We start from the raw sequence: 16,845 nt of genomic DNA on the forward strand, positions 1-16,845 counted from the left end.
GCAGAGCCAGGCAGATCTTTGTGAGTTCAAGGCCAGCCTGGTCTACAGAGCAAGATCCAGGAAAGGCACAAAGCTACACAGAGAAACCCTATCTTGGAAAACAAAAAACAAAAAAATTATGGGGTTGAGGATTTAGCTCAATGGTAGAGTGCTTGCCTAGCAAGAGCTAGGCCCTGGGTTCGATCCTCAGCTCCACAAAAAAAATGATAAATGTTTGATTTGAACAAGACAGACCTCTCAATTAGAAGAGGTGATTGTTCCTCAACCAGCATGACTAACCCCTTTAAAGTAACTTGGCTTAATGGTATTACATCACACTTAAATTTCATGTCTCCCTAAATGTTTGTTTCTGCTCTTCTCTACAAGCACTTGTCACAAATGGTGTTTATGTAGTCCCACTTCAATTAAAAATTGAAACTGGCTTTGGAGTTGGAGAATGTGTCTCTCCTTCTTTAAAGCCAAACATGTTAAAAAGAAAATGCAAAATCTCTGTATCATGTCAGAAGAATCAAATGATATGGGACAGAAGAAAGCCAAAATTAAGGGACAATTCTATTGCCACTGTTCTCATAATACTTTGGTTCTGTTTTGATTCATCAAACTTTCCTTACAGTATGAATTTTATATCAAAATATATATATATATATATTATATATAATATATAATATATATATATTTGTAACTCAACATAAATCCAGTTACTCTGAATCTGATACAAGAGAAAGTAGGAAGTAGTCTTGAATTCATTGGCATAGGAGATCACTTCCTAAATAGAACACCAGTATTACAGTCACTGAGAGAAGCAATCAATCAATGGGACCTCAAACCAGAGAAGCTTTTGTAGAGCAAAGGACATAGTCCACAAGACAAAGCAACAGCCTACAGAATGGAAAAAGATCTTCACCAACCCCACATCTGACAGAGGGCTGATATCCAGAATATATAAAGAACTCAAGAAATTAGACATTAAAATGCCCAACAGTCCAATTAAGAAATGGGCTATAGAGCTAAACAGAATTCTCAACAGAGGAAGCTCAAATGACTGAAAGACATTTAAGGAATTGCTCAACATCCCTAATCAGCAGGGAAATGCAAATCAAAAGGACTGTGAGATACCACCTTACACCTGTCAGAATGGCTAAGATCAAAAACACTGAAGACAGCTTCTGCTGGAGAGGATGTGGAACAAGGGGAACACTCCTACATTGTTGGTGGGAATGCAAGCTTGTACTTTTCCATTTTGGAAATCAAAATGACGATTTCTTAGGAAATTGGGAATCAATCTCCCCCAGGTCACTGCTATACCACTCTTGGACATATACGCAAGGAATGCTCAATCGTAGCACAAGGGCACAGGCTCAGCTATGTTCATGGCAGTATTTGTAATAACCACAACCTAGAAACAACCTAGATGCCCTTCAAATGATGAATGGATAAACAAAATGTGGTACATATACACAGTGGAGTACTACTTAGCAGAGAAAAACAATGACTTCATGAGGTTTGCAGGCAAATGGATGGATCTAGAAAAAAAATCATCCTGAGTGAGGTAACCCAGACTCAGAAAGACAAACATGGTATGTACTCACTCATAAGAGGATAATAGATGTAAAATGAAGGATGACTAGACTGCTACTAACAACTCCAGGGAGGCTACCTAGAAAACAGGACCCTAAGAAAGACACAGGGATCACCCAACAACAGAGAAATGGATGAGGTTTACATGAGCAAACTGGATGTGAGGGGGGGTAAGGAAGTGCAAATGTTGGGAGAAATAGAGCTTAGGGGAGTGGGAGGTCCCAGCTGGATCAAGAACAGAGAGGGAGAACAAGGAAAAAGAGACCATGATAAATGAAGACACCATGGGAATAGGAAGAAGCAAAGTGCTAGAGAGGTCCCCAGAAATCCACAAAGATACCCTCACAATAGACTAGTAGCAATGGTCAAGAGAAAGCCCGAACTGACCTTCTCTGGTGATCAGATGGCTAAACACCCTGTCATGCTAGAACTCTCCTCCAATGACTGATGGAGGTGGATGCAGAGATCCAAGGCCAGGCCCCAGGTGGAGCTCCAGGAGTCCAATCGGTGAGAGAGAAGAGGGATTGTATGAACGAGTGATATTGAGACCATGATTGGAAAAAGCACGGGGACAAAAAGCCAAACTAGTAGAAACACATGAACTATGAACCAATAGCTGAGGAGCCCCCACTGGATCAGGCCCTCTGGATAAGTGAGACAGTTGATTAGCTTGAATTATTCAGGAGGCCCTCAGGTAGAGGGACCGGAACCTGTCCTTAATGCATGAGCTGTTTTTGTTTTTGTTTTTGTTTTTTTGTTTTTTTGTTTTTTTTGTTTTTTTGTTTTTGTTTTTTTGTTTTTTTTTTTTTGTTTTTTTTTTGAGCCTGATGCCTATGCTGGAACACTTTGCTCAGCCTGGGTGAAAGGAGGAGGGGACTGGACCTGCCTCGACTGAATCTACCAGGCTAAGCTGAATCCCCAGGGGAGGCCTTGCCCTGGAGGAGATGGGAATGGGGGGTTGATTGGGGGGAGGGCAAGGGGGGTAACCGGTGGAGGGAGGACAGGGGAATACATGGCTGATATGTAAAATTAAATTAATTATAAAATTTTAAAAAATGAAGTGCTTCTCCTATCAAAGTGCTAAAAGAAAAAAATCTGTTTTGCAAGCTTTGCTGACTCTGATGTCTGCCCCCAGCATGTAACAGGATCCTCCTAAATTCTGATTTTTTTCAATGGAAAAACTTTTACAAATCCAAAACATATTCTGTTACAGGAGTTTATTTAAAAAAAAAAATTTGTCCCATTTAAATTGGGATGGTTCACCCCTACTCAAACAAACCAACCTTCCAAATAAGAATAGCAAGAGAGAATAAAATATTAATAGGTGGACTTCATATATACTGCATGAGTTCTAATAAGTCACCAAAATTGTTTATGTGCTTCTATTAAAATACACCAATGGCCGGGCAGTGGTGGCGCACGCCTTTAATCCCAGCACTCGGGAGGCAGAGGCAGGCGGATCTCTGTGAGTTCAAGGCCAGCCTGGGCTACCAAGTGAGTTCTAGGAGAGGTGCAAAGCTACACAGAAAAACCCTGTCTCGAAAAACCAAAAAAAAAAAAAAAAATACAACAATGGACACAGATGTCATTTATTTGTTGTGAGATTAGCCAGATAAGGATTAGAATTGTGAGATTGAAACAGGCAAACACAGCTCTATATTTAGGATCAAACATGTTCATTTCAAACTTCGCTCTCCGTCTTCTTTGCTTTTAGCATCTGAAAAGTGCTTAATCAATAAAGAGTAGCTAGCTGCTGAGTCTTTCCAAATGACAAAGGACAGGAGCCACACAAAATATTTGATAACAGTCATGAAGTGAAGTGGTAATTTTTTTCAACCAAGTCAAGTGATTCCCTGCTCTAAAGCATCATTTTCAGCATTTTTGTAACTTTAGAATCTGATTCTTCTGTTCCCAGAAAAAGACGTTCACTAGAAAGAGATGTGCAGCTTAGCTCATATAAATGCTAGCTCATCACCCCCATCCCCCCAAAAATGTGCAAACAAACAAAAAGACAAAGCCCACTTATGAAGGAAGTGATTTTATAAGTCATGCCTTGAGACAGCAATCATCTCCATGGTGTATCCCAACCCATCTTTCTCTACGTAGAAGAAACTGACATGCAGAGAGACTAAACTGCCAAAGACATAACCAAGAATTTCCTGGGTGGGCCCACTGTCCTGCCCTTGTTTTGCACTCTATTCCTCAGACCTGCATTCTAAACCTGTACTTCTGGTTATTTCAGACTTTATGCTCGTTGGATAGCCTTTGATGTAGCTCAAAAGGCCCTGTTACAGGTCCTAGGAGGAGAAGGACAAAATCAAAGTGACTTTTCACATCTGATAAGGTCTATTTACCTTTGAAGAAGGAAATTTGTCAAAGATCTGTTTACAGAAACCTTAATGAAGAGGCACAGGAGCTAGAGGGATACTGAGAAGTTTTCACAGGGATATGTATACATCAGGCCGAGGCTATGTCATCCATCTCCAACCTAAGGTAACTAGTGGACACATTGCCTGTCACTATTTACACCCCCACATACCTGGAATTTAAGGTGCTACTTTGCTCTCAGGTTTATGGAGCGTCTTCTGACCTTCACGGAAGGACATAGTATAAGATTGAAATTCATAGTCAAGGCTAAGAATTCAAACCCAATTTCCCATATCTGAAAATTTTAATGGTCAGGAAATTCAAAGAAAAATACATTCATTGAAGTGAAGCTTGTATATAACACATTAGAAGAATTTAGCATGGTACTTGATGTGACAAGACAATATCAGGGCACTTTTGTTGACAGGGTGAAGTGGTTTGTGAGTATATGGATGTCTCTGTGTCTTTGTAATACTGTGACAAGGAAACACAGGTTGGGCTCAGGATGAAGTAGGATCTCTTCTTCTGAAACAGATATGGTGCTGTTGAGCATTTCATGAAATACACATCTCACAGACTTGTGAAAACCCCACTGTCATAGAGTACTTTTTTTTTGGAGTACTTTCTTAACATCTTTATTACACTGAGTTATCAGGTACAGCAACTTAGAATGGGAAGAATTGATCATAGCCCACAATTTCAGGTAATAGTTCCATTTTGGGAAAATCAAGATAGGGACTCAGCTAATCATATCACATCCACAGCCAAGAGCAGAGATAAACAAATGTACGCATGCTACCTGTTTGCTTATGCTTATGCTCTAGCTTTTTCATATGTACACAGTACAGGTTGCAGACAATGAAATGATTCTGTCCATTTTAGGGACTCTTATCTCAATTAACAATAAAATCCCACAGAGACCTGCTCAAAGTAAATCTGATCAATATAATTGCACATTGAGGGTCCCTCTTCCCAGGTGACTAGTTTGATTCAGTCTGATAATAAAAACTAAGAATTGCCAGGAGGTGGTGGTGCATGCCTAAATTCCAGCACTTGGGAGGCAGATGTAGACGGATCTCTGTGAGTTCAAGGCCAGGCTGGTCTCCAAAGTGAATTTCAGGAATGGCTCCACAGCTACACAGAGAAAGCATGTCTCAAAACTAAGAATTACATTCCCCAGCATCGCTGACAGGATTTGAGGAGATTTCTGCCTGCATTCAGAGCTGTGGTTCTCAACCTGTGTGGGTCACCATCCCATTGGGGGTCGCATATCAGATATACTGCACATCAAATATTTGAATTACAATTCATAACAGTAGCAAAATTAGGACTGGAGAGATGGCTCAGAGGTTAAAAGCACTGCTTGCTCTTCCAAAGATCCTGAGTTCTATTCCTAGCAACCACATGGTTGTGGTTGTAATGATATCCGTTGCCCTCTTCTGGCCTGCAGGGATATGTGCAGACAGAATACTGTATACATAATAAATAAATAAATCTTTTTAAAAAAACAGCAGCAAAATTAAAGTTAAGAAACAACAAAACAGTTATGTTTAGGGCTCACCACAACACGAGGAACTACTGTTCATGCTATTTAAAGATTTAAAGGGTCAGAGAATTGGAAAAAAAATAACCATTGATCTAGAGTGTCCAGTGGAACCCAAGTGTCTATGCTTCTAACTGTGAAGGGGCTTGCAAAGGATTTTCCTGAATATCCTTTGCTCTAAGGGAAACTCATGTTCTGTGTGGAAGACTCCAGCTATCTGGCCATCTTTACTACCCAGTAATAGCAGACCACTTTGAGCTACTGAAAAGAGAGTACAACACCCACTACACACATGCTGATGACACAGACTTTAGTCACACTGGGCTCCATGACCATATCACGCTCCTATGGGTACTTGTTTCTAGGCTGTATCAGCCTCTTCCTCTAGCATAACTCTGCCTAGCTGTTTCCTGTAGACTCTTTACCAGGAAGTTGTTTAACAAGTGTCCTCCTCAGTCATCATTAAGTCTATAATGTCTTGTGGCTAAGGAGATAAGGAGATGTAGGTACTTTTTTTTTGATTTTACATCTTTTTTGTATTGTTTTGTTTTTTTCATTTTTCATTATTAAGAAATTTCTCCTCACCCCACATACTGTCCACAGAGCCCCCTTCCTCCCTCTACAAACCCCCATCCCTCTCTCCCAAGCCACTCCACATTCCCACATTCCACAAATCAAGGTCTCCCATGGGCAGTCAGCAGAGCCCAGCACACTGAGCCTAAGCAAGTCCCACACCCTCCACACTAAACCAAGGCTGTTCAAGGTGTCACACCACAGGCACTGGGTTCCAGAAGCCTGCCCATTGACCAGGGATAGATCCCTATCCCCTGCCTGAGTGCCTCTCAAACAGTTCGAGCCAAACAACCATCTTCTGTATCCAGAGGATCTAGTCCAGTCTCTTGGGGGCTCCACAGCCACCAGTCCACAGTTCAAGGGCTTCCACTAGTGTGGCCAGTCACCTCAGTTGCAGGTACTTATGATGAACTTTAGCATATATAAATTTCTATGATATTATTACCTTGTTCACATAAAATTTCAGTAAGAGATAAAGATTCAGTTCTACACAGGGAAAGAACTGGAGAATGTTCAATCAATCAGGGAGAGATCTCTTGCTTTGGATGAAGGGGGTGCTGAAGGGCTTTCCTTGTATCCCAGCAGAGGCTCCTGCAAAGGTCAACTTGACTTCTAGTGTAAGGAAAGCTCATTAGCAGGGAAGCAATGTCAGTTCCCATGACATCTGCAGCTCTTCCCTAGACATTCTATTGTATCCTGGAGAGCCCTGGCATCCTCTGTGATGTCACTATGTTGTGGCAACACCCACTGTTTTTGGGAAATTTATTCAGTGCCTTCACCATTTACTGATGAACATGATGGCATACTGAAGAGTTTAAACTGGAAAGAGAATGGAGAGGGTAGAGAGACCAGAGAGTGACAGAAGAAAGCTGATCTTCAGCTACCATGTAAAACATCAAGGAAGAAATGATTGAGAGAATGGTGCAATGAGTTCTGTGCAGGAAAAGGGAAGCTTCCTGGAGGAAGTGAGCTTGAGCTGAATCTTCCAGTAATGGGGAATAGAAAGTTGGAGTCTCTGGAAACCAACAGAACTTCCTTGCTTGTCATGGCTCTTGAAATTCGAGGATTTCGGGATATTTATTGTTTTGCCTCAGAAGTCAGGAACTGGTGAGATCAAAGCTTTATGCTGGGAACTCTTGGCTTTCATTCCTTTTGGAGGATAGGCATTGGTGAGTGAACATGAGACCAACATTAAAGACGGAGGGATTATTGAGGTGTGCCCATTTCAAGGCAGGACATCACTGTACTTCAACCACACTGGCTAACTTTAGGTACTTCCAAGCTGCTTTGTGTTCCTGAGTTGTCAGTGAGGTGACTTGTTGAGTCTGGTGACCATGTTCTGCCCTTCTATGTCTTTTCCATCAACAGATATTTGGTTAGTGACTTCTCAAGATATTTGGGGAAACTCTAAATTACTGGGGTGATTATGAACTATTGCAATTTTCTGCTGACTTGTAAACCCACAGGATTGCGGACTCTGCAGCCGAGATAAATTCTGAGTCTACAGCTGTGAATAAGCCTGAAGAGGCTATCTCCTTGGTTACTTGGAGCATGTGTTATGAGGGCTGAGAGAACCAGAGAGCTGAGAAAACCACTTCTCTTCAAATAGAGGCGACAGCTGAGTTCCCTAGAGGGGGCATCAGAAGCATGGGACAAAATAATTTGGGGTGTCAACTAGTCATTGATAAACAAGCTTTCTCAAACATTTGATTAGAGCTCAGGGTGGTCTGTCCATCCTCTTTGCCTTGTCATACTGCAAGCTAATTTGTGTTCATTTACCCACAAGGAGCAGCAGGGAGCCACCATCTCACCAAACCTTTCTCACCAAGATGCAGGTGAGCAGAATGTGCAGAGACTGACCTGTCAGCTACAGCAAATGACCATTGAAAAAAATTAGCAGTGAGATCGCATGATCTTTATCACAGAAGAGATCATGAAGAATAGGTATTCATTCTTTTAAACTGTGTGGTTTCAACCTTAGGTCCACTCTGTCATCATTAACTCATTTTATACAAGGTTTTTGTTTCTGGTAGGCTGCATGTTCAGGGTTTGCCTTCAGGGTATGCCAAAATCATGTCTCTGAACTCCACCTAAAGGCAGAACCTCAAATGTGGACAGGAATGACATGAGGACAAAGACTCTTCTGCTTCCTCTAAAAAGAAACAAAAACAGAGCCTGTGGCATGAGTCATACTACTCATGCATTGAGGTAGTAGTAAGTGAGTTCCCAGAATGCATTTGAAGAGATTCTATCAAGTGCTGGCTAGTGTGAGATGTTAGTTGCTGTGAGTTTGAGTTGATTGTTTTGTTACTTGCTTGGAAAGGCCTTGTGTGTTTGATTCTCCAAGCAGCAGTAGGAGAGTACTGATCACACTTCTAAATGTGTGGATACAGGGACTGAGACTGATCCCTGTTCCTTTTGTTCCTCCCTGAGAGGACACGCCTGCATGCATTTGTTCAGCATCCAACTGATAGAGTTCTCCCCCTTTCACTCAGTCTCTCTAAGTATCTCTTTCTCTGTCTCTTTGTCTCTCACACACTTGTATATGTGTTATGTATTTTTTGATGTGTTTGTGCATGTATATCCCAATAGTTCCTGCAATCAGGGATCTGTGGTTGGGCATGAGCAGTTCCCTATCTCACAGTTCCCAGGTGATACCTGGGTGAACATTGGGAGCACCAATTTGAGCATTATAGTTCTGCCAATGTACTTATTTTAATGACACATAGATATACCTTTGAGGAGTTTATAAATCTATCATGATGTTTAGTCCCATCCTCAAAATGGTTCATTATGTTATTTTCCTCTTCATTGTCACAGGAACGATTATAGAGAATTTGTTTTTGAATACAGGAGAAACATCTTCACAGATTCTGGAGGGTACACACCTGTGAAGTAGACACTAAGTAAATTCTTAGCTATTTCAGCAAACATCCTGAGAGAGCTCATGCAGCTCCACCTCCTATCAACTAAAGAGCCTGCCTCTTCTGGCCTAGGGTCAGAATAGCTGTATGTAAATTGTATGCAACTCTGTGGGTTTGGTCCCAGGTTTTGGCACAAACAATGTAAGAAAATTTGTTGCAGCAACTCTGGAAAAAGGTGTCCTGACTACCTGGGGAGTCAGGCAACACCTTGAGCTGCTTAGGACAGCTCTGATGGCTGGAACTGCAAGAAGACAGTTTAGCCCTGGAGGGCAAGATATCCCACTCACCTTGAGCTGATCAGAACAGCAGCTGTTCCCTGAAGGTGTCCTGGACACCTGGAGTTGTTTAGCACAGCTCTGATGGCTGGAACGTCAAGGAGACAGATCAGCCCTGGAGGATGAGTTATCCTGGACACCTCAAGCTGCTCACAACACCTCTGCCCTGAAGATGGCCCAGAGACCTGGAGCTGTTGTGCACAGCTCTGACAGCTAGAATTGCAAAGAAGCAGCCCGACCCTGGAAGGGACAATTTTCTGACTTATTGGGAAATTCAGTCCTGGAACTGATGGGGGATGATCTCCCTGCAGGATACAACAATTCTGCTCTTCTCCTGGAGAGCTGCTACAGCTGAGTTTTGCTCAGGCCCCTCTTAAGATGGCTTTCTAGCACAGCTTTCCTTCTCTGGCCTAAGATGTTTGTTCTTTTGCTTCACTCTTCAAAAGGGAAAATGCCTGCAGAAATGTAGCTATGTCCTCCGGCTCTGGAAAATAGTGTTACTTTTTTAGCTTTTTATTGCTCTGTCCACTGAGTGATGTCTCAGCAGAGGTCTTCTGTCCAGCTCCTCCTTGTTCTGCTCTTTCAGCTCTCTTGATTTGTACATGGACAGATGTCTCAACAAGGATCTTCTCTATGCCAGTGAATAAAAAGTTCAAAGGCAAAACTCTTTTGAGAAAGAGATTTATTTGGGAAGGAGGAGTCCAGGAGAGTAGCTGCCTCTACCAGGGTAGAGAAAACAGCCTTTTCTTCTAACTGACCAGGCAGGCAGATTACACAAGAAGTTTTGGGGGTGGAGTCAACCAGGGGTTGACTTCGGGCCCAGGGTTCTACTGTCCTACTCTGTGATTGGTTGGTTTCACAAGTCAGTTGGCCAGGGGCACAGATGGCGCTGATCTGACTGAGCCAAAGTGTGTTTGTTTCTGCCCTGATCTGAGTCTTCATTCCCTAGTTCTGGCCTCCAGGGTCAGGATGGGTTTCTTTAGCCAGCCACTTGTCAATAAAACAGCAGGTTTAATAAATGCCAGAAGTTCCCAGTACTTAGGAGACAGGATGTGGCACCCCTGATGTCCAGTAGTCTAGAATATACCCAGAATTTCTGTGTAACTTGAGGCCTATGTTTATGAAATTCTTTACCTCTAGGTCCAGGACCTACCACCAGCCAAATCCTTTCTATGAAAAGCTCAAGATGGAGCATAAACAGGTCATGTCACACACGCAGAGCTTGAAGATTGAGAACACCAAAGTCTCAGAGAAATTAAATGGTCTGGCCGAGGAGTCAATCTTCCATTGTTAAGTGCCTGTTGTTCAGGGGACCACAACATTGTGCAATGGCCTTCTCTTGTGGTGGTATTTTACTTGTACTGAAATGTGATTTTAATTGTATGTTAATAAATAAAGTTGCCTGGGGGTCAGAGTTATAGAGCCATAGCAAGTGCGTGGCGGTGGTGGCACACGCCTTTAAGGACCTGGAGGGTGGTACATACAGGCAATGACAAGGCAGTCACGTGTTTAGTTTACAACCAATGAGAAGGCAGAACATCTAGACTATTTAAAGACATACACACAGGAAGTAGCTCTCTTTTTCGGAGAGCTCTCTTGGCTGAAGCAGGATAGCTGAAGCAGGAAGGGTAAGGCTCTTAGTTCTGACCTCTTGGCTTTCTTCTCTGAATCGGCTCTGTGTTTCTTATTTAATTACACGGTTGGTTACATCTACGTTTAGCACCCAACGTGACAAGAATCCATTAAAACTGCTTAACTTGGCTTGGCGGCAGGTCCGGGTTCCCGCCAGGGCGGCCGGCTCCCTAGCCTGGGCCCAGGTCGGCTTGGCCTCAGGCCGGACTAACCTTGAGCTACTTGCTTAAAGCCAGTGCTACAAACAACTCAGGCCTGCCCTGCCGAACAGGGCCCCTGCCTGTAAAACCAACACACGTGGTTGGAGCTTAAGGTAGCCAGAGCCAAGGCTTGACTAGGCTCAAGCGGGAACACGTGGCTGGATTCAAGCTCTTAGGCAGAACTTGTGGCTATGCTTGCTTGCTCTCTCTCTCTCTCTCTCTCTCTCTCTCTCTCTCTCTCTCTCTCTGGACTCACACCTCGGACACTAGGTGGCTTTTTGAAATTCCCTCGGATTGGTACTGTTCTACAAGGACTTGGTAAGTCACTTAACATATCAGATATTTTAAAGGAAACTATTTAAAAGAAAATTTTTTTTCCACATTAAAAAAAAATAGGTTTTCTGTGTACATTGGAAGAAAATTGGGCTTTGTTTGCAATTTTAGACAGTCTGACAATGGAACAGCTATATGAGAAGATTAATGTTGATAAAATTATGCATTTTATTACTATGTTTATCCTCATTTTACTATTTAAAAAGATAGTCAATTTAAGTGCCAGGATGACAGCTTTAGAAAAACCTATTAAACCTGTAAAAACTCAGACAGAAGAAACTAACAGTGAAGCTGCTTCAAGATTGGATCATAGGGTTACAGAAAGAAAGCCTGTTTTCACACAGTCACCCTTAGTTTGTCCAGTAACCGTACAGCAGTCGCCTGAACAAATGACTACACAAAGTATTTGGGCTCCAATTGAAATGATAGATTTACGAAGGCTTAAGGAGGCAATAGTATCTTATGGCATGCATTCCCCATATGTAAAGCAAATGTTAAACTCTTGGTCAACATATAATAGGATTGTACCACAGGACTGGCGGGAGCTGGCACAAGCTGTTCTTGAACCCAGTCAAAGGCTTCAGTGGCTAACTTGGTTCAAGGACAAAGCTAAAAACATAGAAAAGAAGTGGAGGGATAAAGGAATACAAGTCTGCCAGGATCAGCTTATTGGAGAAGGTCAATATGCTTCAGCACAAACACAATGTTTATATGATGTCCAAACCCTAATTTTATGTCGAACATCAGCCTTGAATGCATGGGACAGAGTTGAGGAACCAGGAAAAAAAAAACTGAGTCATTTACAAAGGTTGTACAAGGCCCAAAAGAATCTTTCACAGATTTTTTACAAAGACTGGCTTCAGCAGTAAAGAGAATGGTCCCAGATTCAGAAGCTAGGAAGATAATAATTGAATCTTTGGCCTTTGAGAATGCGAATGCAGCATGCAAAACAATAATCAGGCCATTAAAGGCAAGATCTGCACCTTTGGAAGATTGGATTAGAGATACGGTTAATGTTGAAGCTCATGAGCATGATGATACGTGGGTAGGAGAAGCAATTTCAAAAGGTTTGAGGAATGTTAGATGTTTTGGATGTGGAAAGCAAGGACATTTGAAAAGGGACTGTAAACAGGTCATTCCTAGAAACAACGTTTCTTCAAGGAACAATGGCAACAGAATGCCCCTTCCTTCTGGAGTATGCAGAAGGTGTGGTAAGGAAAAACACTGGACCAACGAATGTAGATCAACAAGAGAAAGACAGGGTAATCCTTTGCCTCAGTCTTCGGGAAACTCCCAGAGGGGCCTCATGCAGGCCCCAATAGCAAATCCAGTTCAAACCTTTCCTGCAGTCGTAGAAGAAACCCCTACCCAGAGCAATTAAATAACCAAATGCCTATTGGAATAAGTCATGCTGATCAGGATGATGAAACAGAGAGAATAGAAAATTCAGGAGCAAATATAAAGAAAATTTTTTGGCAAACTTTTATTAATGAACAAAGACCAAAATTATCGATAAAAATAAATGGTGTTTTGTTGTCTGGTCTGGTAGACACAGGTGCGGACATTACCATAATTGCACCAGAATTTTGGCATCCAACTTGGCCTCTTCAGGAGGTAAATGTTCAACTGTTAGGAATTGGGACATTATCTCAGGTGAAACAGAGAGCAAGATGGCTCGAGTGTATAGGTCCAGAAGGACAGAGAGGAAAATTGAAACCATATGTAGCTAACATAGCTATGAACTTGTGGGGTCGAGACTTGTTGCAACAATGGAATACTCAGATTCACATCCCTCCAATCTCAGAAACAAATCATAAATTAGCACATGTTTCTGAGAGAAATATTAGAAGGCATTATTCTGAGTGGTCACCAGCCATCCATATTATACAAGAGCAGGGCACAACAACTGATGATCTTCCAAAGACACCAACAGCTCTACCTTTAAAATGGTTAACAGACAAGCCTGTATGGGTCCAGCAATGGCCTTTAACAACAGAGAAACTCCAGGCTTTAGAAGAGCTGGTAGAAGAACAGTTAAATGCTCAGCATATTGAGGAATCAACCAGCCCTTGGAATTCTCCTGTATTTGTTATTAAAAAGAAATCTGGTAAATGGAGAATGGTAACAGACCTTAGAGTGATTAACAAAGTAATTCAGCCAATGGGCTCTCTACAATCTGGAATTCCTCTGCCTACTCTGTTACCAAAAGGATGGCCTCTCATAGTTATTGATTTAAAAGACTGTTTCTTTTCAATACCGTTACAAGAAAAAGACAGAGAAAGATTTGCTTTCACAGTGCCTACTTATAATAATTCTCAATCGGTTAAAAGATTTCAATGGAGGGTCCTCCCACAGGGAATGTTGAATAGCCCAACTCTGTGCCAATATTTTGTACAACAGCCATTGGAAGTGATACGTAAAAAATTTCCTAAATCTATAATTTATCATTATATGGATGATATTTTACTAGCTGACTCAAATGCAGATACTTTAGAAAGAATGTTTGAAGAGGTAAAGAAAATTTTGCCTTGCTGGGGATTACAAATTGCTCCTGAAAAGATACAAAGAGGAGATTCTATTAATCATTTAGGATATAAAATAGAGCTACAAAAAATTAGACCCCAAAAGGTGCAAATTAGGAGAGATAGACTACAGACTCTTAATGACTTTCAAAGATTATTTGGAAATAATTCTCATCTACGAACTATTGTTGGGGTAAAAAATGATGAACTGCATAATTTGTTCAAAAGCTTAGAAGGTGACAAGGACTTAAATAGTCCAAGAGAGTTATCACCTGAAGCTGAGAAAGAATTGGCCTTGGTAGAAAAGAAAGTACATGAAGGGCACATGGATCATATTGATCCAAAGCTGGATTGCATTTTGGTTATTTTACCTTCTAGGCATTCTCCTACAGGAATATTAATGTAGAGGGAAGATATTATATTAGAATGGATATTTTTACCAAATAAACCAAACAAAAAATTAAAAATTATATGGAAAAAATCTCTGACTTGATTTGGAAAGGAAAATTGAGACTTGGTCAATTAGCAGGAATAGACCCAGCAGAAATTGTTGTACCTTTAACTAAGGAGGACATTGAAAAATTGTGGACAGAAAGTGAACCTTGGCAAAGAGCTTGCAGTAATTTTTTGGGAGAAATTAACAGCAAATATCCCAAAAGCGATAGAATTGACCTTATAAAGAGAGCTGATTGGATCTTGCCTCGAATTGTACGGGAAAAGCCCATATCTGGAGTTCATACATTTTATACAGATGCCAACAAACAAGGAAAGGCAGGTTACAAATCAGAAAATTTAAGTAAAGTGGTTCAAAGTCCTTATAATTCAGTTCAAAAATCAGAATTATATGCTATTCTCTTGGTATTAATGGATTTTTCAGAACCTCTCAACATAGTAACTGACTCTCAATATGCTGAAAAAGTAGTATTACATATTGAGACTGCAGAATTTATCCCTGATGCTTCAGAATTAACTTCATTATTTATTCAATTATGAGATACAATCAGGAAAAGGAGTCATCCTTTATATATAACTCACATTCGATCCCATACTGGTCTGCCAGGCCCTCTAGCACAAGGCAATGATGAGATTGATAAGTTATTAATAGGAAATGTGCTGGAGGCCTCAGAATGTCATAAAAAACATCATGTCAATAGTAAAGGTTTAAAAAAGGATTTTTCCATAACCTGGCAACAAGCCAAAGAAATAGTAAAGAAATGTCCTACTTGTTCCTTCTACAATCAAACGCCATTACCAGCAGGATGTAACCCAAAGGGTACTCAAAGGAATGAAATCTGGCAGATGGACGTGTTTCACTTTGCAGAATTTGGAAAACTGAAATATGTACACCACACTATCGATACTTATTCAGGGTTTCAGTGGGCAACTGCTTTGAGTTCTGAAATAGCTGATTCTGTAATCACTCATTTGCTAGAAGTTATGGCCATCATGGGTATACCTGCACAAATCAAAACTGACAATGCTCCATCATATGTCTCTGTTAAAATGAAACAGTTTTTTGCTTATTACAATATAAAGCATATTACAGGCATACCACATAATCCTACAGGTCAAGCAGTTATAGAAAGATCAAACAGAACTCTAAAGGATATTCTAAATAAACAGAAAGGGGTAACAAAAACCCCCAGAAATAGACTGCATAATGCTCTATTAACTTTGAATTTTCTCAATGCCAATGAGAAAGGAACAACAGCTGCAGAGAGACATTGGGTAATAGAAAAAATAGAATTAAATCAGCCTATATATTTTAAGGATGTGCTGACCTCAGAATGGAAACCAGGGTATGTGTTACATTGGGGACGAGGTTTTGCTTTTGTTTCTACAGGAGAAGATAATTTGTGGGTACCATCAAAATTGATAAAGGTTCGATTTGAACAAGAGAAACCTCTTAATTAGAGGAGGTGATAGCTCATCAACCAACATGAACATCCAATTTAAACTAACTTATACCAGTAACACATGTCTTTTCATTTAATCAGATAATAACTTGCCAAAAAGGAACATCCCCAAAATTAGTCTTGGGGAAAGGTTTTTGTTTTTGTCTTTTAGGAGAATGAAGGTTAAGGAATCTGAAGAACACTGGACAAATAAGACAACTGAAGAAAAGGGACAAATCATCTATCCCAGGAAGCAGAGTGAAATGGCGTATGGGTATATATTATCTAAAAAATTTTATGTCTTCCTAAATGTTTGTTTCTGCTTTTCTCTAAAGATTTAACACTATTGGTCTTCTAATAGTCCCAGTCCAATTAAAATTTAAAGCTGAGTTTGGAGTTGGAGAATGGCTCGCTCCTTCTTTAAACTCAAGCATGTTGTTAAAAGGAAAATGCAAACTCCCTGTATCATGCCAGAGGAAAAGAGCCATCTTCTGCTATGGGACAGGAGAAAAGCCAAATTAATTAAGGGACTATTCTATTACTAATCTCAACTCTTTGATTCTATTCTGATTCTTTAAACTTTTCTTAAAGTATGAAATTTATATCAAAATTTACAAGATTAATATATATATAGATATATATACATTTTAAACTTTGTTAAGATATGAATGGTCATATAGAGTACTAACTAATTCTAAAAAGCCGCATATATAGTCTTTGTGTTCGAGTCTCTTATCAGTTTTTTGCAGGAAATCACGGTCAGGCCTAACATCAACTGAAGTCTCCAGGAAGAAGATGGGGCCCCACAACAACAACAATTCCACGTGGACAATAATAACATCACTAAGCGACAAACATCATCTACAGATCAGCTTTGAACTACAAAGTGCTCAGAGCAATTTTGAGAGCGCTAGCTGAGATGATCCAGTCTCAAAGACTACTTGAATAAGGATTTGAGATAAACCCTGAACTTTGGCATTATACACAGACTGGATAACGAAGG

This window comes from Peromyscus eremicus, unplaced genomic scaffold, assembly GCF_949786415.1.
Source record: "Peromyscus eremicus unplaced genomic scaffold, PerEre_H2_v1 PerEre#2#unplaced_92, whole genome shotgun sequence".
NCBI classification, from domain to species: Eukaryota; Metazoa; Chordata; class Mammalia; order Rodentia; family Cricetidae; genus Peromyscus; species Peromyscus eremicus.